The 18,064-nt window shown below is 38.1% G+C and overlaps 1 pseudogene; it reads left to right on the forward strand.

Annotated features, from left to right (window-relative positions):
- LOC112314273 (large ribosomal subunit protein uL1-like) overlaps nt 1–15,146 on the forward strand; it is a 66,761-nt pseudogene extending 51,615 nt beyond the window's left edge.
- Nucleotides 15,147–18,064: the final 2,918 nt, after the last annotated feature.

The following is an 18,064-nucleotide window of genomic DNA, read 5'->3' on the forward strand; positions in this document are numbered from 1 at the left end:
AAGGTAACATATCCACAGGTTCTAAGGACCATGGCATGGAAATATTTCTAGGACAGAGGTGTCATTTTTGTGCTTGCTACAATAAAGATGACCTTGCAGTTGAGGGAAAGATTTAAGAGTCAAAAAATCATTGCATCTGTCAGGTGATCTGTTGGGGGTATTTTTCAGTTTTTGTATATATTTCAAAGTGGAAAGGAGGAAGAGACCAGTTGTCCTGGAATCTCTGCCTAAGGAAGTGTTCATAAAATGCTCTGCCAGAATATTATTTTTGTGAGATAATAAACATGATTTTTTTTTTTTAAAAAGGTGTGCATAGAAGGGTTGATGGTTGTCAAATAAGACTGGTAAATAAAGAAAATTTGATCTCATTTTATAATAAAATATTTATTATTGTTAAATGCTAATGTGCATTGTAACTTTCCAAAGGGTTGGAAAGTATTTCCTAGTCCTATTTGACTCTGAAATGTTATTTTTATTTATTTCCTGTGGGGCTCTGCATTAACCTTGGAAAGTAATAATTAAGTCACTTGGCATTCTAGCAATGTATTTGGCCAGCAGTGTGGACAAAGTCTCTTATTGCTTAGGAGGCAGAATTACTAGAAGACTTCACACTGGCCCTCTTCTGTAACGTCCTCTTGAGAACTTATTTTTCTTTCAAAATAGGAAGGATTTTATACTGTTCATTGTATTTGGAAGCTTTGTACTATTACTGTCATAAGTAAAGCCTCTGTCATTGGTTAAATAATAACAATTATTATTATTTCTAATATTTATGTGTTTAATATGTTCCAGGCACTGGCACTGTGCTAAGGACTTAATGAATATTGTTACATTTAATCCTCATGACAACACTTATGAGGTAGATACAATAATAATGAAAAAGCTGAGATGAGTAACACTGATACAGTAAATGCGGGGTTTGTAAATCAAGCCTAGGCTGTCTTATTTAATAGCACATCCTTTTATTTACTATTATGCACTTCTAATATAAAGGGGGTTATAAATATAAACAAAAATGTAAAGGCAGTTTTTTATTTGGAAGTGGACTCTCTAAGGGTTGAGGGGGCATCTCTAGATGCACACTCAATATGACAATCATTGCTTCTCCACACGTATCCTTCTACGTTAGAAACTGCCTCATTCCTCAAAGCCTCAGCTGACTTTCTTGTACAATTCTATCATTGACCCTCCACATAAACCATAGAGTTGTTTTTAAAATATTGACCCCAACATGACTAACAACTTGTCTGAGCCAAATAGATTATCTCTTGGGACTCTGAAATGAGTCAGTTGGGAACTGAATTACATTAAGGGGTCACCAGAAAAGGCTCTAGTGTGAGGACCCATACAGAGTGGAGGTGAGTGCGTCCCGGAAATGGGTGTTCAAGTAGGTTTCTTTCCTAAACAGAAAGAACTAGAAAAACAAATACAAAAGAGTCTTGAGATCAGCTGGAGAATAAAGATTTCCAAAGAGTTAGAGGGTGAGAATTTCTAGTCCTTGTGAAAGGAGGTGTCCCTGTTAACTGGGTTTCCGGCCTATTGATGAGAATTGTCTGGTAGTTGGGAAGCATGATTCATTGAGCTGCTGTTGCTTTATTAAAATATCTTTCAAATTCTCCCAACCCCCTTTACTTTGATTTTATATTTACTGAACAACCATCTGATTATAATTTGCTTTCCCATATAGCCTTCTCTAACAGCGGGTGAATGTGCTTTCTATCTGACTGAAATATTCTTCACACTAAGTTAATTGCCATTTTGATTTATAAATTAGTCATTGGTTAATAATAATAATTATTATATCTAATATCTATATGTGTTTAATATGTGCCAGGCACTATGCTGTAATAATATTACATTTAATCTTCATGACAACACTTAAGAAGTAGACATAATAATTATGAAGCAACTGAGATGAGCAAGGTTAATATGGTAAATATAGAGTTTGGAAATTAAACCTAGGCTATGTTACTTCACAGCATGTCCTCCTGCTTCCTATGCTGTACTCCCTCCTAGGTGGGTCAGGGGGAACCATCAGGTTTAAACTAATGGTTAAGGACTCTGAAACCCTTAAGAGGAATGGTCATATTCAATTCACAACCTTAGATGTCTAAGCTGGCAACCAGGAAGGCACACAATCATTTGATTTCTAATTCATTCTTCAGGAAGCATTTGATGGGAGATTGCCACATGCCAGGAGCTGCTTTAGATATCAGCTACCCTGCTGTGAACAAAGCAGAAGTGAACTTTGGCCCCGGAGAAACTACATTTTAGAAAAAGAAAATAGACAATAATGTGATCATTTGTAGTAGTAAACAAATAGATACATAGATAAACAAATAAATAGATGTATGCAGGTAGTGATAGGTCCTATTAAGAAAATTAAAATAGGGTGATATGATAGGTGGTAACTGGGTTGCAATTTTCTGAGAGAGAATAGTGAAGCAGTTAAAACAATGAACTTCAGATATAAGATCAAATTTATTTTCATTATTTACTAGCACCTGATCTTAGGCAGTTTTCTTAGCCTCTCTATGCCTTGTTTCTTCATCTGAAAATGAGATGGATAACTAAAGACTCTACTTGTAGGTTTGTTATTAGTATTAATAAGTTAATGTATGTAAAGCATTTAGAATGGTGCTAGGCACATGATAAGTGCTGTAAAAGTGTTGGTTACTATTGTTGTTCCTGTTTTTACTTAAAAACATTTATTTGAGATTTGAATGAAGAGAAAGGCCAGGCAAATGAATCCAGCATGACCTTCCAAGCAAAGCAGCAAACCGTGTTCAAGGGCTGAAAGATAAAAATGTACTTGGCAGTGTTGAGGATTGAATTGAACTCTGGTGTGGCTGGAGTGTGGTAGAAGATGGAGAAGGGGTCAGAGAGGAAGTCACATGGTAAGGGCTGGGTCAAAAAGGGCTACTAAGCAATGGAAGAGATTTGCTTTGAAAAAAATTTCACTGTGGCCCTGGCTGGTCTAGCTCAGTGGACTGAACATGGGCCTGTGAACCAAACGGTTGCTGGTTCGATTCCCAGTCAGGGCACATGCCTGAGTTGCGGGCCAGGTCTCCCTTGGTCCCCAGTTGGAGGCATGCAAGAGGCAACCACACACTGATGTTTCTCTTCCTCTCTTTCTCCTTCAGTTCCCCTTTCTCTAAAAATAAAATCCTTTAAAAAATTCACTGTGTTGTTTGGAGACTAGACAGGGGTATGGAGTGAGAATAAGAGTGAAGTGACCAGTTGGGAGACTATGTCAATAGGCAGGTGGGAGGATGTATTATACCTACTCCAAAACCAACATGCCTTGGAAACTTTACCATGAATCATATCCACACATTTATCATTACATATCTAGCAGTGACAAGGAAAATCAGAAACAGACAAAATCTCTGCCCTCATGGAGCATTCATTACATTATAAATCTTAACTTTGGGCAAGAAAGCTTTCCCTTGGGTACCCCATCCCTTTCCCAGAGCTTCATCCAAAAACAAGTAAGTGACATTTGTGGTACAACAAGGGCTGTAATTCATATCTCTCTCTATGCTGCTTATAGCATATTGATGTCATTCTTCCCAATCTTTCATCATCTCTTCAATCTGTAGAATGATTGCTTAGCTATAGGTATCAGTTCTGGATTCTGTCACACCAGTCACTCTGGTGATGTATTGAAATGAATGTATTTACATCTGGATCTAGATTCAGCTATGTGTATACTTTTGTCATTGTTAATTTAAGACAGGGATGGATAGGCTTTATACACTGTGGTTCATCTACTGTTCTTGTGTGATCTAGGTACAATTTGCATAGTTTAGTTGGGAAAGCTTCTAACCAAACAAGGTCAAGTTGGCTTTAGGTATGCTTAACAGAGAATCAAAGTGATTTTGATTTTTACTTATTAAATGATGAAACTCGGAATCTAGTTTCATTCCCCACTTCCTATTCTAATATTTCTGACACCAAAAACCAGAGTTGCAAACTCATGGCGAGATCCAGTTAGATCCCATCAAGTGATAACTCAGCTCTCAAACTGTTTATTCAGCTCTGGTAGTTTTCTTTTTACTAATACCAGGAAAAATAAGAAAGGAGGGAGATGTTGATGTACTATATTCCCTCTTTAAAATGAATAATTAATAAAATAATTTAGACATAGTCCATTTTTTTACCAATATTTCTGGGGATTGTTTTCCTATTAGATGTAACTTTTCAAGTCTAAACATTTCCCAAGAGATTGTTTAAATATGTTTCATTATAGGAGAGGAAAATGTACCTTAAACACAGTACTTTCTTCTCTGGGGAGATGTGGCATAAGCTAGAGAATGCTAACACTGCGTTGTCTTCCTGATTTCCTCAAGCAGATCTTACAGGTTTTAAAATACACAATTAGAGATTAATTTATTTAATTGTCTCTCCTTTGAAGTTTCTCTAAAAGGTAACTAGTGCAATGAAGAGCTAATTCTTATTGATGTAATACATGACTTTATTCTGATAAGTACAGTCAAGCATTATAAAGAAATACTTGTTAGAGGATGGAGCTGAAAAGTACATTCAAAGAAAGACAAAATAGCAAAATAAAGTCAAGACAAGAGAAAGAAACATTACCTTCTTTATTTTTTATTTTTAAATATATTTTATTGATTATGCTATTACAGTTGTCCAATTTTTTTCTCCCCTCTTTTCCCCTCCACCCTATCCCCTCCCTCCCACCTACATCCCCTGCCCTTAGTTCATGTCCATGGGTCATGCATATAAGTTCTTGGCTTCACCATTTCCTATACTATTCTTAACCTCCCCCCATTTATTTTGTACCTACAAATTTATGTCTCTTACTCCCTGTACCTTTTCCCCCACTTTCCCCCTTCCCGGCTGATATCCCTCCGTGTGATCTCCATTTTTGTGATTCTGTTCCTCTTCTAGTTGTTTGTTGAGTTTGTTTTTATTTTTGTTTTTAAATGACAACAGTTTTCAGTTGCCCAAATGGTGGCCATCATGCACTCACTCAACCTGTGCAGTCCACACACTTGGACTGAGCAACGCATATGCGTTTCCTTGTTACTGAACAGGGATTCCAACTTAGATCAAGTTTTGATCATTCCCTGTGTCTATAATAACCAATGCTCCCACTAAAGTGTAGTTAAATCTCCAGAAAAACAAAAATGAAAACCAAAACCAAAATCTTGGTGTATATTTTCCCTATTCTCGGTGGCTGAGAAAACAAGCAGAAAAGCCAGGAAAAGTGTACCGCACGTGAGGTAGACAGGCGATTGGAGCCTATAAAGATTTAAGTAAGTACTGCCCTTTGTGACTTGCCAGCAGGAATGATCCAGATAGGCCTCTGCCACCTGCACTAAATGCTGTTGAACAATGAGAGGAGCTCTGAAATGTTTCGATCAAAGCATGCACAGCTCTGGGCAAATGCTTTGCCCATAAGTTAAATTAACCCTGCAACCCATATGCTGTAAGACTCTGTAGACTGTTCACTGCTGTCAGAACAGATGGATAAGAGGATACAAATGTGGTTTGTTGCTTTAAGGCATGCAGGCCTGTGTACATGTGCACACACATGCACATACATCATGGCACATATGGTGATGTCTTTTGACATTTGAAACATCAAGCTACTAAAATGCTATGTGCTTATTTTAGGGATAAGACTCATCTGCTTGACTTCTAATGAGAACCATTATCATCCTCAAGGTCTGTTTGAACTTCTGGTTTGATTCTGAGCCCAGTTTTACATGTTTACTACCACCTGAATTTCATAAATAGTCTGAAACCCTCTCCCACAGGGTATTCTGCTTATTCGCATAGAGGCAGTAAAATATGGCTCCAATTCTATTCTTTCTGCCATTCTTCTGAAACACATGTATTAAGCAAGATGAATTACAACTTTTGATTCATATCAAACTCTGAGATGGCCACAGTACAGCTGTGATGTTTTGGCTCTCTGAGAGTTAGGAAGAGAAGACTAATTAGAGGTGGCATCTTAGAGGTGGTAAGCAGCCACTTTACTGGATAGTGTAGATGGGCCAAGGGAATAAGATTTTTGACAATTATCAGCTATGTTTAGGTCAGAATGACAGTATGGCAGCTGTGATAGAACTGTATATTATATATTCCTAAAATCCTTGGCTTGTCTTTATGCAAATTCTTTCTATGCTATCAAAAGCATTTATTTACTACTGCTGTCTTCTAGCCAAGCTTGTGAAGTTAGGAAAATAATTTTTATTGTACTGGCTTACATGAACAATCTTGAATTCCGTATTGAGTATCCTTGTGGACATCAAATCCCTATGACTATGAGGACTCCAGAGCTTGGATTACTTTCTCTGTTGGGAACCGCCCTGCCTGGTTTCAAAGGCTGTAACCCCCCATAGTTAAGGCTGAGTCAGAGTTGGGACCATAAGCCACTAAGGAGACAAAGCTTATCTCCCTGGCAGGGGCACCATCTCTGCCCACTTCACCCTGCTTGGCCCTGAGCTTGGCCAGTTAGCCAATGACAGGTAAGAATCCTCAAGGGAGGATCAACCTAAGACGGGCTCTGGTCATGGAAGAGGCCTGCAGGGAAGGACTCGGGGGGCTGTGGAAAAAGGGAGTGATGGACCTTCGCCCCTCAGCTTTGAAATAGCCTGAGTCCTCATTCTGTCTGCAAGAAGTCTCCTAATCTCTTGGCTGCCTTACTTCCCTTGCCTAATTTAAGCCTGAAGCAATAACAGAGGGCAGTGTAGTCCTGAGCTGGGAGGGGCAGATTCCCTGGGGAATCAGGCCTAAGAAAAATACATACATTCCTGTGAAACCTACTTAATTTGTACCCTCAGTTTAAAAGATAAGGGTCCAGACCTGAGATGAGTCTGGGGCCTAAAGTTTTATGGCCCTCTAACTAATTGGCTGTAACTCAGAATAAGCCCTCAGAGTTCTCTGTAAATCTTGTATTGTTTAACCCTTACTGGCTGACAATGATTGATGAGCTTTATTTGTATTCCTATGTGAATGAACCTAATAAAAGCCCATGGAGAGAAAGGCTCTGGGCCCTTCTCCTTTGAGAGAAGCGGCCATCTTTCCTCCCCAAGCAGATCATGTCTTGGTAGTCTTTTTCTTGATCCGTGGCGGACCGGGGGGCTGCATTAAAGCCCCCCGACATCTCTCAACATACATCAGTAGTAGGTGGAACCAGGGGCATTGAGCAGTCAGGCTCTGTAGATGTTGTAGTTAATGAGAAACGTGTATTAGTCTAGTTTGGGCCCTCCTTGCTGCTCTGCCAAAGGATTTGAAGATGAAACTTCTTTTAAAAATGTGAATCTAGGCAATTTCATATGCTTTGAAGATACTCCAAATGAACCACCTTTGAAGCCTTAAGGATTTATAAAGGAAATTTATTCATGTCTTATCCTTCCATTCTATATAGCCCAATTCAGTTTTTATAGTCTGCCTCATTCTTTCTTCTTACATTTCTGATTTTCTCTCTGACCACTATTCCCCTTGAAAAGAGATACACAGATTGATAGAAAACTCCACTTTAGTTCTAAGATTAGAGTCAAGACACTTACCCAGTGGGTTGGCAAATCTCAGAGTCGAAAGGAAAATGGAGGCTCATGCTATTCATTAGTTATAAATTATTCCAAAGCATGACTTCAATTACTCAACACATATTTACAGAGCATTTAATAAGATCTGTGAATAACAAAAAGAGTGAAGCCCAAACTTACCTGCCAGCAGTAGGTGTGGAATGCTTACAGTATGCAAGGACTCTGACAGGTGCTCCATGACAGCTATGTAGACAAAGACTGCTCTGGCCTTGGCTGGACTTACACTGGGTGAGCAGGTGGTGCTGAAGAAAATAGGATGTGCATGAGTAACCACGAGGCTTGTGGTCCAGGCACCACATGACTCACAGACGCTGCAGAGAGTAGGAGCACTGGGGCTGAGGAGTGCTGGTGGTGGTAGTGCCATCTGACCTAAGCCCTGAGGCAAGGCAGAGTGGGAACATGTTTGGCATGTTGGGATTAGAAGGAAAAATCTCTCAGTGAGGGTACAGGTATACATACAATTCTAAATCTAGGACACCACAGAAAAAACCTTCCCATGTCAGTGGGAATGCAAGACCTAGGCAAGATAGCAAGGGGAAGATAATAATTTAGTTCATATAATTAAAAGTGAAATACCGAGTGACTACTATATGGCCAGGCACTGTTCTATGATCTGGGATATGGCAGTAAGTACTACATGAAGCCTGGGTTCTAGCAGGGAACATGGTAGGCAGCCTGTAAAGTGGTCCCTGGTGAGCTTTACTCCTGGAAGTTATAAATTTATGTAATCCCTTCACCTTTGAATGTGGGCTGGACCCAGTGATTTGTTTCTAATGACGGATTATGGTAAACACAATTGGATGTCACTTTAGGGATTAGATTGCCCAAAGACTGTGATTTCCATCTTGCTTGCTCTTTCTTACTCCATTCCTTGCTCACAGTGAGGGCAGCCAGTTGGCACATGGTGACCTGACTTATGGAAAGGCCCATGTGGCAAGAAACTGGTCAGTGGCTCCTCCTTCAGTAAAGCCTTGAGATGACTATAGTCCTGACTGAAAAATGATTATAGCCTCGTGAAGATCCCTGAGCCAGAGACACCTAAAACAGTGTCTTGATTCCCACCCCACGGAACCTGTGAGGTAATAAATATTTGTTATTTTATGCTGAAAAAATTTGGTATAATTTGTTATACAGACATAGATAACTAATATAGGGGAGAAAAAGAATCTTTTTCTCATTTCTAAACATACACACAATGACTTAGAATAAGCTTAGATGGGATGCGGGTGAGGGAGACTGGAAACTAAGAGTTCCAGGTAACAGGTTGGAAGAGGTAGTATGGCAACTTTGTACTGGGTGATCAGGGTAGGCCACTAGGGTACATAATATTTGAGCCAAAGCCTGAAGGAAGGATGAGGTTAAGCTATGTGAATTGTAGGGAGAGGATGTACTAGGTAAAGAAGGCCTCAGGTCCTAGTGCCGTGAGACAAGGCTGTGTGGAGTTTATTTGAGAAAGATCAGGAAGACGATGCAGCTACAGGGGAATACTGGGGGAAGAACAGAGTGGTCCTGTGTTAATGTGGTGATTGTGCTTTGTAACTTCTACTTTGGGGGCTATTTGGCTTTTTTAGGTTTTAAAATAGTCAACTTCTGAGTATATTTATGAGAGTAAAGTGTGTTAATGCTATGAAGATATGAAGAACATGTGTTATCCAACTCTATTATTTAGACTAAAATATGCATTTTGCTTTAGAGCAGCATATCTTTTATTAAAATTAATGCAGAAATGAGGACTTAGTGTTTCTTTACATAGATTACTTTCCTGCTTTTTCTTTTAACTTTAAATGTGCTTTGGGATAGATAGATGTGTGTGTGTATGTATATGTGTGTGTGTGTGTGTGTGTGTATGTATATATACTGTTGCTCTCAAATGAACAACCCAGTACTTGTTAGAAAATATGTACTTTCTCAATTAGTTTCAACCATTTGAAATGCGATGCTGTTATGCAGATTTGTCATTGGTAACCTTTAAAAAATGAGTAAAATACCTTGCTCAGCCAAAAAAAAAATCAGAGAAGTAGTGGGGAGACAGAATATATAGGACTTTAGAGGATATGGTAAAGCCATTGGATTTAATACTAAGTAAACTGGGAAGCTTTTGAAGGGTTTTGAACAAAGGTGTGGTATTACTTGAGTTATATTAAATAAATAAATATATATATATATATATACATATATATAACAAATGCTTTGTAACTATATATGTGTGTGTGTATATATATATGTATGTGTATATATATATATATATATATATATATATATATTTCTCTGAATGTTTTATAAAATTTCCTAAAAAGGCAAGGTAGAAAGCAAAGGGGTTAGTTAAAAGGCTGTTATAATGATCTTGGTGAAAAATAATAATGGGTGGTCAGACTAGGGTGGTGGCAGATGGTACAGTGAGAAGTAAATACACATATTTCATACACTTGTTATATGAGGTGGGAGAAAAAAAGGGGAGCTAAGAATGGCTACACTGCTGTGGCCTGGACATCAGAAAATGGAATTTCCATTTACTCTGATGGTGGGGGGTGGGCCGGGGGGCAGAGTGGGAGGTCATCCATCAGGAGTTTGGGTTTGTTTTTGTTTTTTTTTTTTACCTATAGAGTTTGAGTTACTGCTCAGACATCTATGTAAAAATGGAAAATAAGCTTTGGGATATATAAGTGTGGAGGTCGGGGAATCCAGGCTGAAGTGATACATTTGGGAACTGTCAAGGAACAGATCATATTATGAAGTAAGTTCATGCACCCTGCATCATTTGAAGAAGTTTCATTTATATATGGTCCCTTAGAATATTATTTACATTAAACACCATGAGAATTAGGACCACTGGAATTATGAAAGACTATGGCAACAGGAGACTGGAAGAACTCAGGCATTAATGGTAGAAAAGAAGAAAAGAGGTCTATAAATTGGACCCTAGGAAGCCTGACCCTTGGATGTCAGCAAGTTAATGGAGAACTAGCAAGGAAGGCATGAAAGAGGAAGCCAGCAAGGCAAGCAGAAAGTATCAAGAGAGCGAAGTAAAGAAGTTATGTCAAGAAGCATAGACTAATCAACCATGCCAATGCTGCTGAAAGATTAAATATGCTTACTATAATCATTTGACTAGTGAACAACTTAAGGTCCTTGGTGACTTGGTAAAAGCTAGTTTGTAGAGTGGGAATGAGAGCCTAATTTGAGTACTGCATTTTGCCATGTATAATGCATACTTCTTTGCCTAAATTTTTTAGGGGAAAAATAAGGATCACATTGTACATGGGTATAATGATTACATACCATGGGTATAATCCCATGTGTAATGTGCACAAAAACATGTTTGTGGATTATACACGGGAGTGCATTTTACACAGCAAAATACAGTAGATTCAGCAGAGAATGAGAAGATAAGTAATGTCAGTACAGACTACTTTTTCAAGTTGTTTTGCTGTGAAAGTGTATAAAGAAGTTAACTGGTAGCTGCAGGAGAAATGAGGTAAAAAGTGTGTTTGTGGGTGCATAATTTTAACTTTTAAGATAGAAGAAATAACTATGTTTGCATACTGTTACAAATAATCCAGGAGAGAGAGGGAGAAATTCAATATGCAGGAAAGGAGAGTAGAACTTGGAGCGATAGCCTTGTTTATATAAAGAGGGATGCCTTAAATCCATTGCACAGATCCTGAGTTTGGCATTCAATTAGAAAATGGAGTGTTTATATAAAAGCAAAGGAGTGACTGCACAGAATATATAAATCCTTGTGGGTGAATAGGTGCTTGTGGGGAGCTCGTGGGATTTCTCTTTTGATTGCCAGTATATTCTCAGTGAAACATGGTTGTTATCTGAGAGAGACACTGGGAATCCAGGAGATATAGGAAGTGTTTGCAGGCATAAGAAGATATTTGCCATCTCAGAGAGAGGAAGGGTGTCTGGACTACTAGCATGAATAGTAAATAGCACCAAAGGCCCACTTGGTGTTCATCCAGTCTCATGCAGGGTTCACATTTGAAGTGAGACCAATCAGCATAATTATGTGTTTTTCTGCCATGTTTTTGCTGCCCTGGAACAAACATAGATTAGATAGAAAATTGGATTTAACCAGGGATTGGACTTTTGCCACGTTAATATAACAACACAGGAACAAGAGATGAAATCTGAGCTGTATAAGGACAGAAACAAGGATGGGAAAGGAGTTAGTAAAATAATAGTAGCATCAGTGGATTTAGATCCTTGTGAAAAGGTGGTGGGGGGGTAAAAACTTGCTGGTGTAGCAGTACCCCAAGGAGAAAAATAGGAGAGTTTAAAGGTGGTAATTTTGAGTAGGGTTCATGAAACTGAGGAATGAGTGTAAACAAGTAGCCAGGACCTGGGCTGTAAAGCCAGGTACACCATCTCCATAAAGTTCTCAAAGCAGTGTTCCTTTAAGAACAATCTGATAGTAAATGCATGATGGTGTAAGTGGGACCTAACAAAAGGCAGAGGGGTGTGTGTAAAGACAATTATGATAGCAAAGGTGATTTTTTGACAAGTTGTTTCTTAATTTGCACTGTTTTATACCTATTTCATCATCCAAGAAAGGCTACTCTTCCTTAATAGTTACTCTCTGAAAATGGCAAAGATAGATTTCTTTCTGTGCAGCACCTGCAGCTTCTCCCTATTGTCAGTTGTTTGAACGTCATGTGCCAGCTGGTGATGAGACAAAGAAGACAGCGCCTCCTGGGTGGGCAGTGTCACTGTATCCCTATGGGCTGCATGTTCAGTGTAATCAGTAAGACTCTTACATTCTGGGACTTCTGCGTGCCTTTACCAGCTCTGACAGCAGGCAGACTTACCCCAATATACCAGTGAAGGCTTTGGAAAAGCTGTGTCAATCAAGTCATATAGGCAATGCCCTAATATATATATATATATATATGGGGTGTGGAAAAAATATCACCCTCCCCCCCCCTTTTTAAGATTTTATTTATTTATTTTTAGACAGAGTGGAAGGGATGGAGGGAAACATCAGTGTGTGGTTGCCTCTCATGTGCCCCCAACTGGGGACCTGGCCTGAAATCCAGGCATGGGCCCTGACTGGGAATTGAGTCAGTGATCATTTGATTGGCAGGTTGACACTCAATCCACTGAGCCACACCAGACAGAGCATGCCCCCTTTTTATTACAAAACATTTTATTACAAAATTATAAGCATGTAATTCTGTAGCATAACAATATCACACTCAAGCACACCATATGACATTTTAGGTGAAATTTCAAATTAAAACTGTAAATTATTACACCCATATTATTACCCTACCAACCACACTCAAGTAGGTGTTACTTCTGCCAGCTCCTGTAATAGTGAAAGGAAATTTGAAAGTCACTCTTTCATTAAGTAAAGTAGTTACATTTTGCAGTTATAACTTTAATTTCAATGTTAGCATTAGAACACAATATTAGAAAATCATAAATTTGATATCTCACCACTTTCCCCCACCCCACCCACTCCCACCTCCCACCCTCACTCTTTCCCCCCTTTGACTTTGTCCATGGATCCTTTATACCTGTTCCTTAATGACCCTTCCTCTTTACCTTGTTATCCCTCTCCCCCTTCCCCTTCCCCTCTGGTTACTGTTAGTTTGTTCCTTTTTTTCAATTTCTCTGGTTATATTTTGCTTGCTTATTTATTTTGTTGATTAGGTTCCACTTATAGGTGAGATCATATGGTATTTGTCCCCCACTGCCTGGCTTCTTTCACTTAGCATAATACTCTCCAGTTCCATCCATGCTGTCGCAAATGGTAGGAACTCCCTCTTTCTTTCTGCTCTGTAGTATTCCATTGTGTAAATGAACCATAGTTTTCTGATCCACTCATTTACTAATGGGAACTTAGGTTGCTTCTAATACTTGGCTATTGTAAATTATGATGCTATGAACAGTGGGGTACATGGGTTCTTTTGAATTGGTGTTTCAGGATTTTTAGGGTATAATCCCAGCAGTGGAACAGCTGAGTGAAAACACAGTTCCATTTTTAGTTTTTTGAGGAAATTCCATTCTGTTTTCCACAGTGGCTACACCAGTTTGCATTCCCACCAACAATGTACTAGGGTTCCCTTTTCTCCACAACCTTACCCCCACTTGTCATATTTTAAAAATAAAGGTAAAGTAAAGACTTTTTCTGATGTCCAAAGGTCAAATACTTCATCACTAACTGACCTACACTAGAAGATATGTTAAGGGAGGTCTTTCCAGCAGGAGGAAATATCAGTGAGATGATATCATGAGCACTAGAAGTGGTAAATATGTCAGCAAGTTATAATTGGTTTTCCATTGTAGGAAATAATTCCACTCTGATATCACATCAGATAAATGACAAATGACATAAGGTCAGATGCTATATTTTGATATAAATATGTCCATGGCCCTTAATACTAGAAGTTTATTATTAGTGAAAGGGAAACAAATTTAAAAAATGCATGTGTCCACCAATTCCCTCCCTTCTAAAAGCTATCAGTCTTGTTCTCTTTATCTATGAGTCTTTTTCTATTTTGTTTGTTTATTTTGTTCATTAGATTCCACATTTAAGTGAAATCATACATTTGCCTTTCTATGAGTGGCTTATTTCACTGAGCATAATACCCTGTATGTCCATACACAGTTGAAATTTTTTTTTATTAAAAAAGGTGAAGAAATTAAGCAAGAAAACCCAACCAACCAACCAACCAACCAAATAGACAAAAAATGACTTTGGATGCAGACAAGTGTGGTGATTACCAGAAGGAAAGGGGGGTTGGAGGAGGGAGGAGATGGTATGGGGGATAAATGGTGATGGAAGGAGACTTGACTTTGGGTGGTGAACATGAAATACATTATACAGATGATATATAACACTTAAAACCTATATAATTTTATTAACCAATGTCACCCCAATGTATTCAATAAAAATTAAAAAAATCAACTGTGTAAAAAAAAATGCATGTGTCAAAAGCTAGCCTTTTTCAGTTTTTGTGGCGGGAGAAATAATAAGCAGTGAAGTCTACCAGAACTCCCTCTACTAGGCAGTGCCAAAAGTTCTGCACTGGAACCAGTGCAAGGGCCAGAGGTCTTTGGAGAGGGTGGATCTGCAGACCTGCGTGAAGAACCATGACCTTCGGAAGGACAAACACTTCTCAGGAACAGTAAGGCTTAAGTCCACCCCATGCCCCAAGTTCTCTGTTTGTGTTCTGGGGGGCCAGCAGCACTGAGGAGGCCACGCCTATGGACAGCCCTCCTATAGATATCAAAGTGCTGAAGAAGCTTAAGAATAAGAAACTGGTCAAGAAGCTCACCAAGAAGTATGATGCCTTTCTGGCTTCAGATTTTCTGATTAAGCAGGTCCCATGAATCCTGGGTTCAGCCCTGAATAAAGCTGTCAAGTTTCCTTCCTTGTTGACACACAATGAGAACATGGTAGCCGACGCTGATGAGGTGAAATCCACGATCAAGTTCCAAATGAAGATGGTGCTGTGTCTGGCAGGGTCTGTTGGCCATGCGAAGATGACAGATGATGAAATGGTATACAACAGCCTCTTAACTGTCAATTTTGTATATGGAGAGCACCATTAGGCAGGCCCCAGTCAGTGTTGGTAGTAAGGCACAACTTAATAAGCCATACTGATACCATTAAAAAAAAAAAAGAAAAGAAAAAGAAAAAAAAAACTGGCCTATGAAAATTTCAGTAATCATATGTGCAAAATATGTGTTCAATTTTTACTGACAACCACTTCAAAATAAATTTTCTACTTTTAGTTATATACTTGATGTAACAATTTTTTAAATTATAAAAGTAACATACTTTTTATATAGAGATATTTTGAAAAATATATTATTTTTTATTTTTATTGAATTTATTGGAGTGACACTGGTTAACAAATTTATACAGGTTTCAGGGATACAATTCTACCATACATTATCTATATATTGTATCATGTTTTCACCAACCCAAGTCTCCTTCTATCACCATTCATCCCCCTTTTATCCTCCCACCCCCCCTTTCCCTCTGGTAATTACTATACTGTTGTCAAAAAATTATAATTGTGTTTGTAGGGCACAAATGTACAGCAATTGTATCAAGTGTGAAGCTGCTAATTTTGTGCATCCCCATATATCAAATTGGATCTTGGTGTATCTGGCATGTTTTTTTTTCCTGTTGAAGACTGGTACTTCTAAAAAACACAAGCATGAAAATCACCATCAGTGGAATTGAATTATCTGAAGAAGTTTCTATACATACTCATCAATAAATCAATGTGTGTGGCACAAGAGTAATTTGATTACATATTATGTAGTTCAATAGAACACAGCAGCAATTTAAAGTGCTTTAGAATTACTCTTGTGTATACCTTAATTTCAGATTCATTTTCTAAATTATTAATAATTAAAAACAAATGACAACCATATTGAGGAATAGCTGAATTATCATTTTGTTTTCTCCATAACAACTTTATTATGATATCATCATCATAATAAAGGGAGGATCAAAAGTATTTAGTTAGAGAACTGTAGGAGAGAAGGAGTACTATAGAGGATATTAGAGAATTCATTAATAGAATATTACATTATTTCCTGAATTATATGATGGAATATTTGTCAACTTTTAAAATGGGCAATTTACTGTTATCTTTTTTTTATAAATGTACATTTGTTTTATGTCATAATTTTCATTTATTTTGCTTATATTTCTTGGTGCTCCATCTCAACTAAGTATGTTTTTAGCTCCACAAAACATACATCTCTGTACCACAGCCTAGTCGTGGTAGACGTTAAACTCTGGTGTGGTAGCTCCCTAAACATATATTAAAATGCAGCTATTATTTTAAACATTCTATTGAGGTTTTATTTTCTCTCTTCTCAAAGTAATTATAGTGGAGATAATATGATGCAATATAGACAAAAGAAAGTTAGAGATGTAAGGAATTATGTTAGAGAAAGGAAGATGAATTAGCAGGAGATCCTGGGTCTCATTAAACTGAATGGTAATTACTGGATGAACTGATTATATGTGATGCAATTTCACATCTATGTACTCAGGAGTAAAATCCTAACTCTGTAACACAAAGTCTAATTTTGTTTTCCTGCTAGTCATGAATCATGTTCTCCCTGTTTAACCCAGGTGTCATCCAAAAATCTCTGTTTTGGAAGTGTAAGTTTTCCAAAACCTTTGGAAGTAGAAGCTTTCTCCAATAACTCTTCCCTTCTTACCTATGGTTTCTGTGCCTTCGTAAATTTGTCCTTGGGCCAGCAGCCTCAGTGTGTCTCACATTACTCAGGTGAAGTCCTGCCCGTTCGCAAAATGTCCATCTGCCAAACAAGTTTAATAAATTACCCTGTGGAAATTGGGGACATTAATCAGCTGAAATTCTAGTCTCATCATTCACCTGAGTGTTGAAAAATGAAACTCCTTTTATATGATTGTCAAACCACAATGCTGAAAACCTGAAACCAATACAAAACAATATTGAAAGTAAACTAATTGAAATATAAAAAAATTAATTTATTTTAAAAATTATTAATGGAATCAACTGTTGTAGTGTTTTACTGTGAATGTCTATTTTTCCCATTACACCAGGCATAGTAGGAGGAAATCTGATTGTATTTCACTCAGAGGCCTTGTTATGAAATTATAGCTTCTCAAATATGCTTCCTAAATCACTGACACCAGGAAGCCAGCCCTAAATGCTCATTAAAAATTCTTTTGTCTGTACCTCACCTAATACCGACCTTCACTGTGCTGATTACCTGGTGAAGTCAATAACTTGACTAGACTAGAAGCAGTAATTTGTTTTAGGTGAGTAAAATGATCCATCATCAAATATGAATGGAAACAGAGCCTATTTTCCTTATAAATTATTGGAGGTGGATCAGAAGCAGGGCCTGTCTGGTTGGTTCCATGTTCAGACCAGTGCAAAGGCTTTCTTTTTACTGTGGGATCCAGAAGAGAGGCAGTGATTTGGGAAGGCAACTGCTGAGCCTAAAAGTTCAATCTCCTTTAAAAAAGAAAAAAAAATTGATGGTGATAATTTTTCATCTTCCATGAACACAACAGGTATTCTAATCTAAAATGATCACTTTAGTCTTTTTCTGTGCAAAAATGTTATGGTTTTGCCTGTAGTTATGGTGCAACATAGGAAGGGAATGTAACATAACTTGTACAGGGCTTTCCTTTTTCTTCACATTTAGAACAGACCAACGCCCCCTAGCACATGAAATGTGTACCATTTCTGAACCAAACTAGTACTTTAGTGAGTGTGTGCCATTGTACAATCTGAAACACCTTTCGATGAGCCAGTTATAAAGGCCAAAATAGAAAATATGTCAAGAGTTGAGTATTCTGCCCTGGTTGGTGTGGTTGAGTTGGTTAGAGCAATGTCCTGTAAACCAAAAGGTCACAAGTTTGATTCCTGGTCAGGACACATGCCTGGTTTGTGGGTTTGGTGGTGCATATGAGAGGCAACTGATTGATGTTTCTCTCTCACATCAGTATT

The sequence above is a fragment of the Desmodus rotundus genome, chromosome 5 (genome assembly GCF_022682495.2).
Source record: "Desmodus rotundus isolate HL8 chromosome 5, HLdesRot8A.1, whole genome shotgun sequence".
Taxonomy (NCBI): Eukaryota; Metazoa; Chordata; class Mammalia; order Chiroptera; family Phyllostomidae; genus Desmodus; species Desmodus rotundus.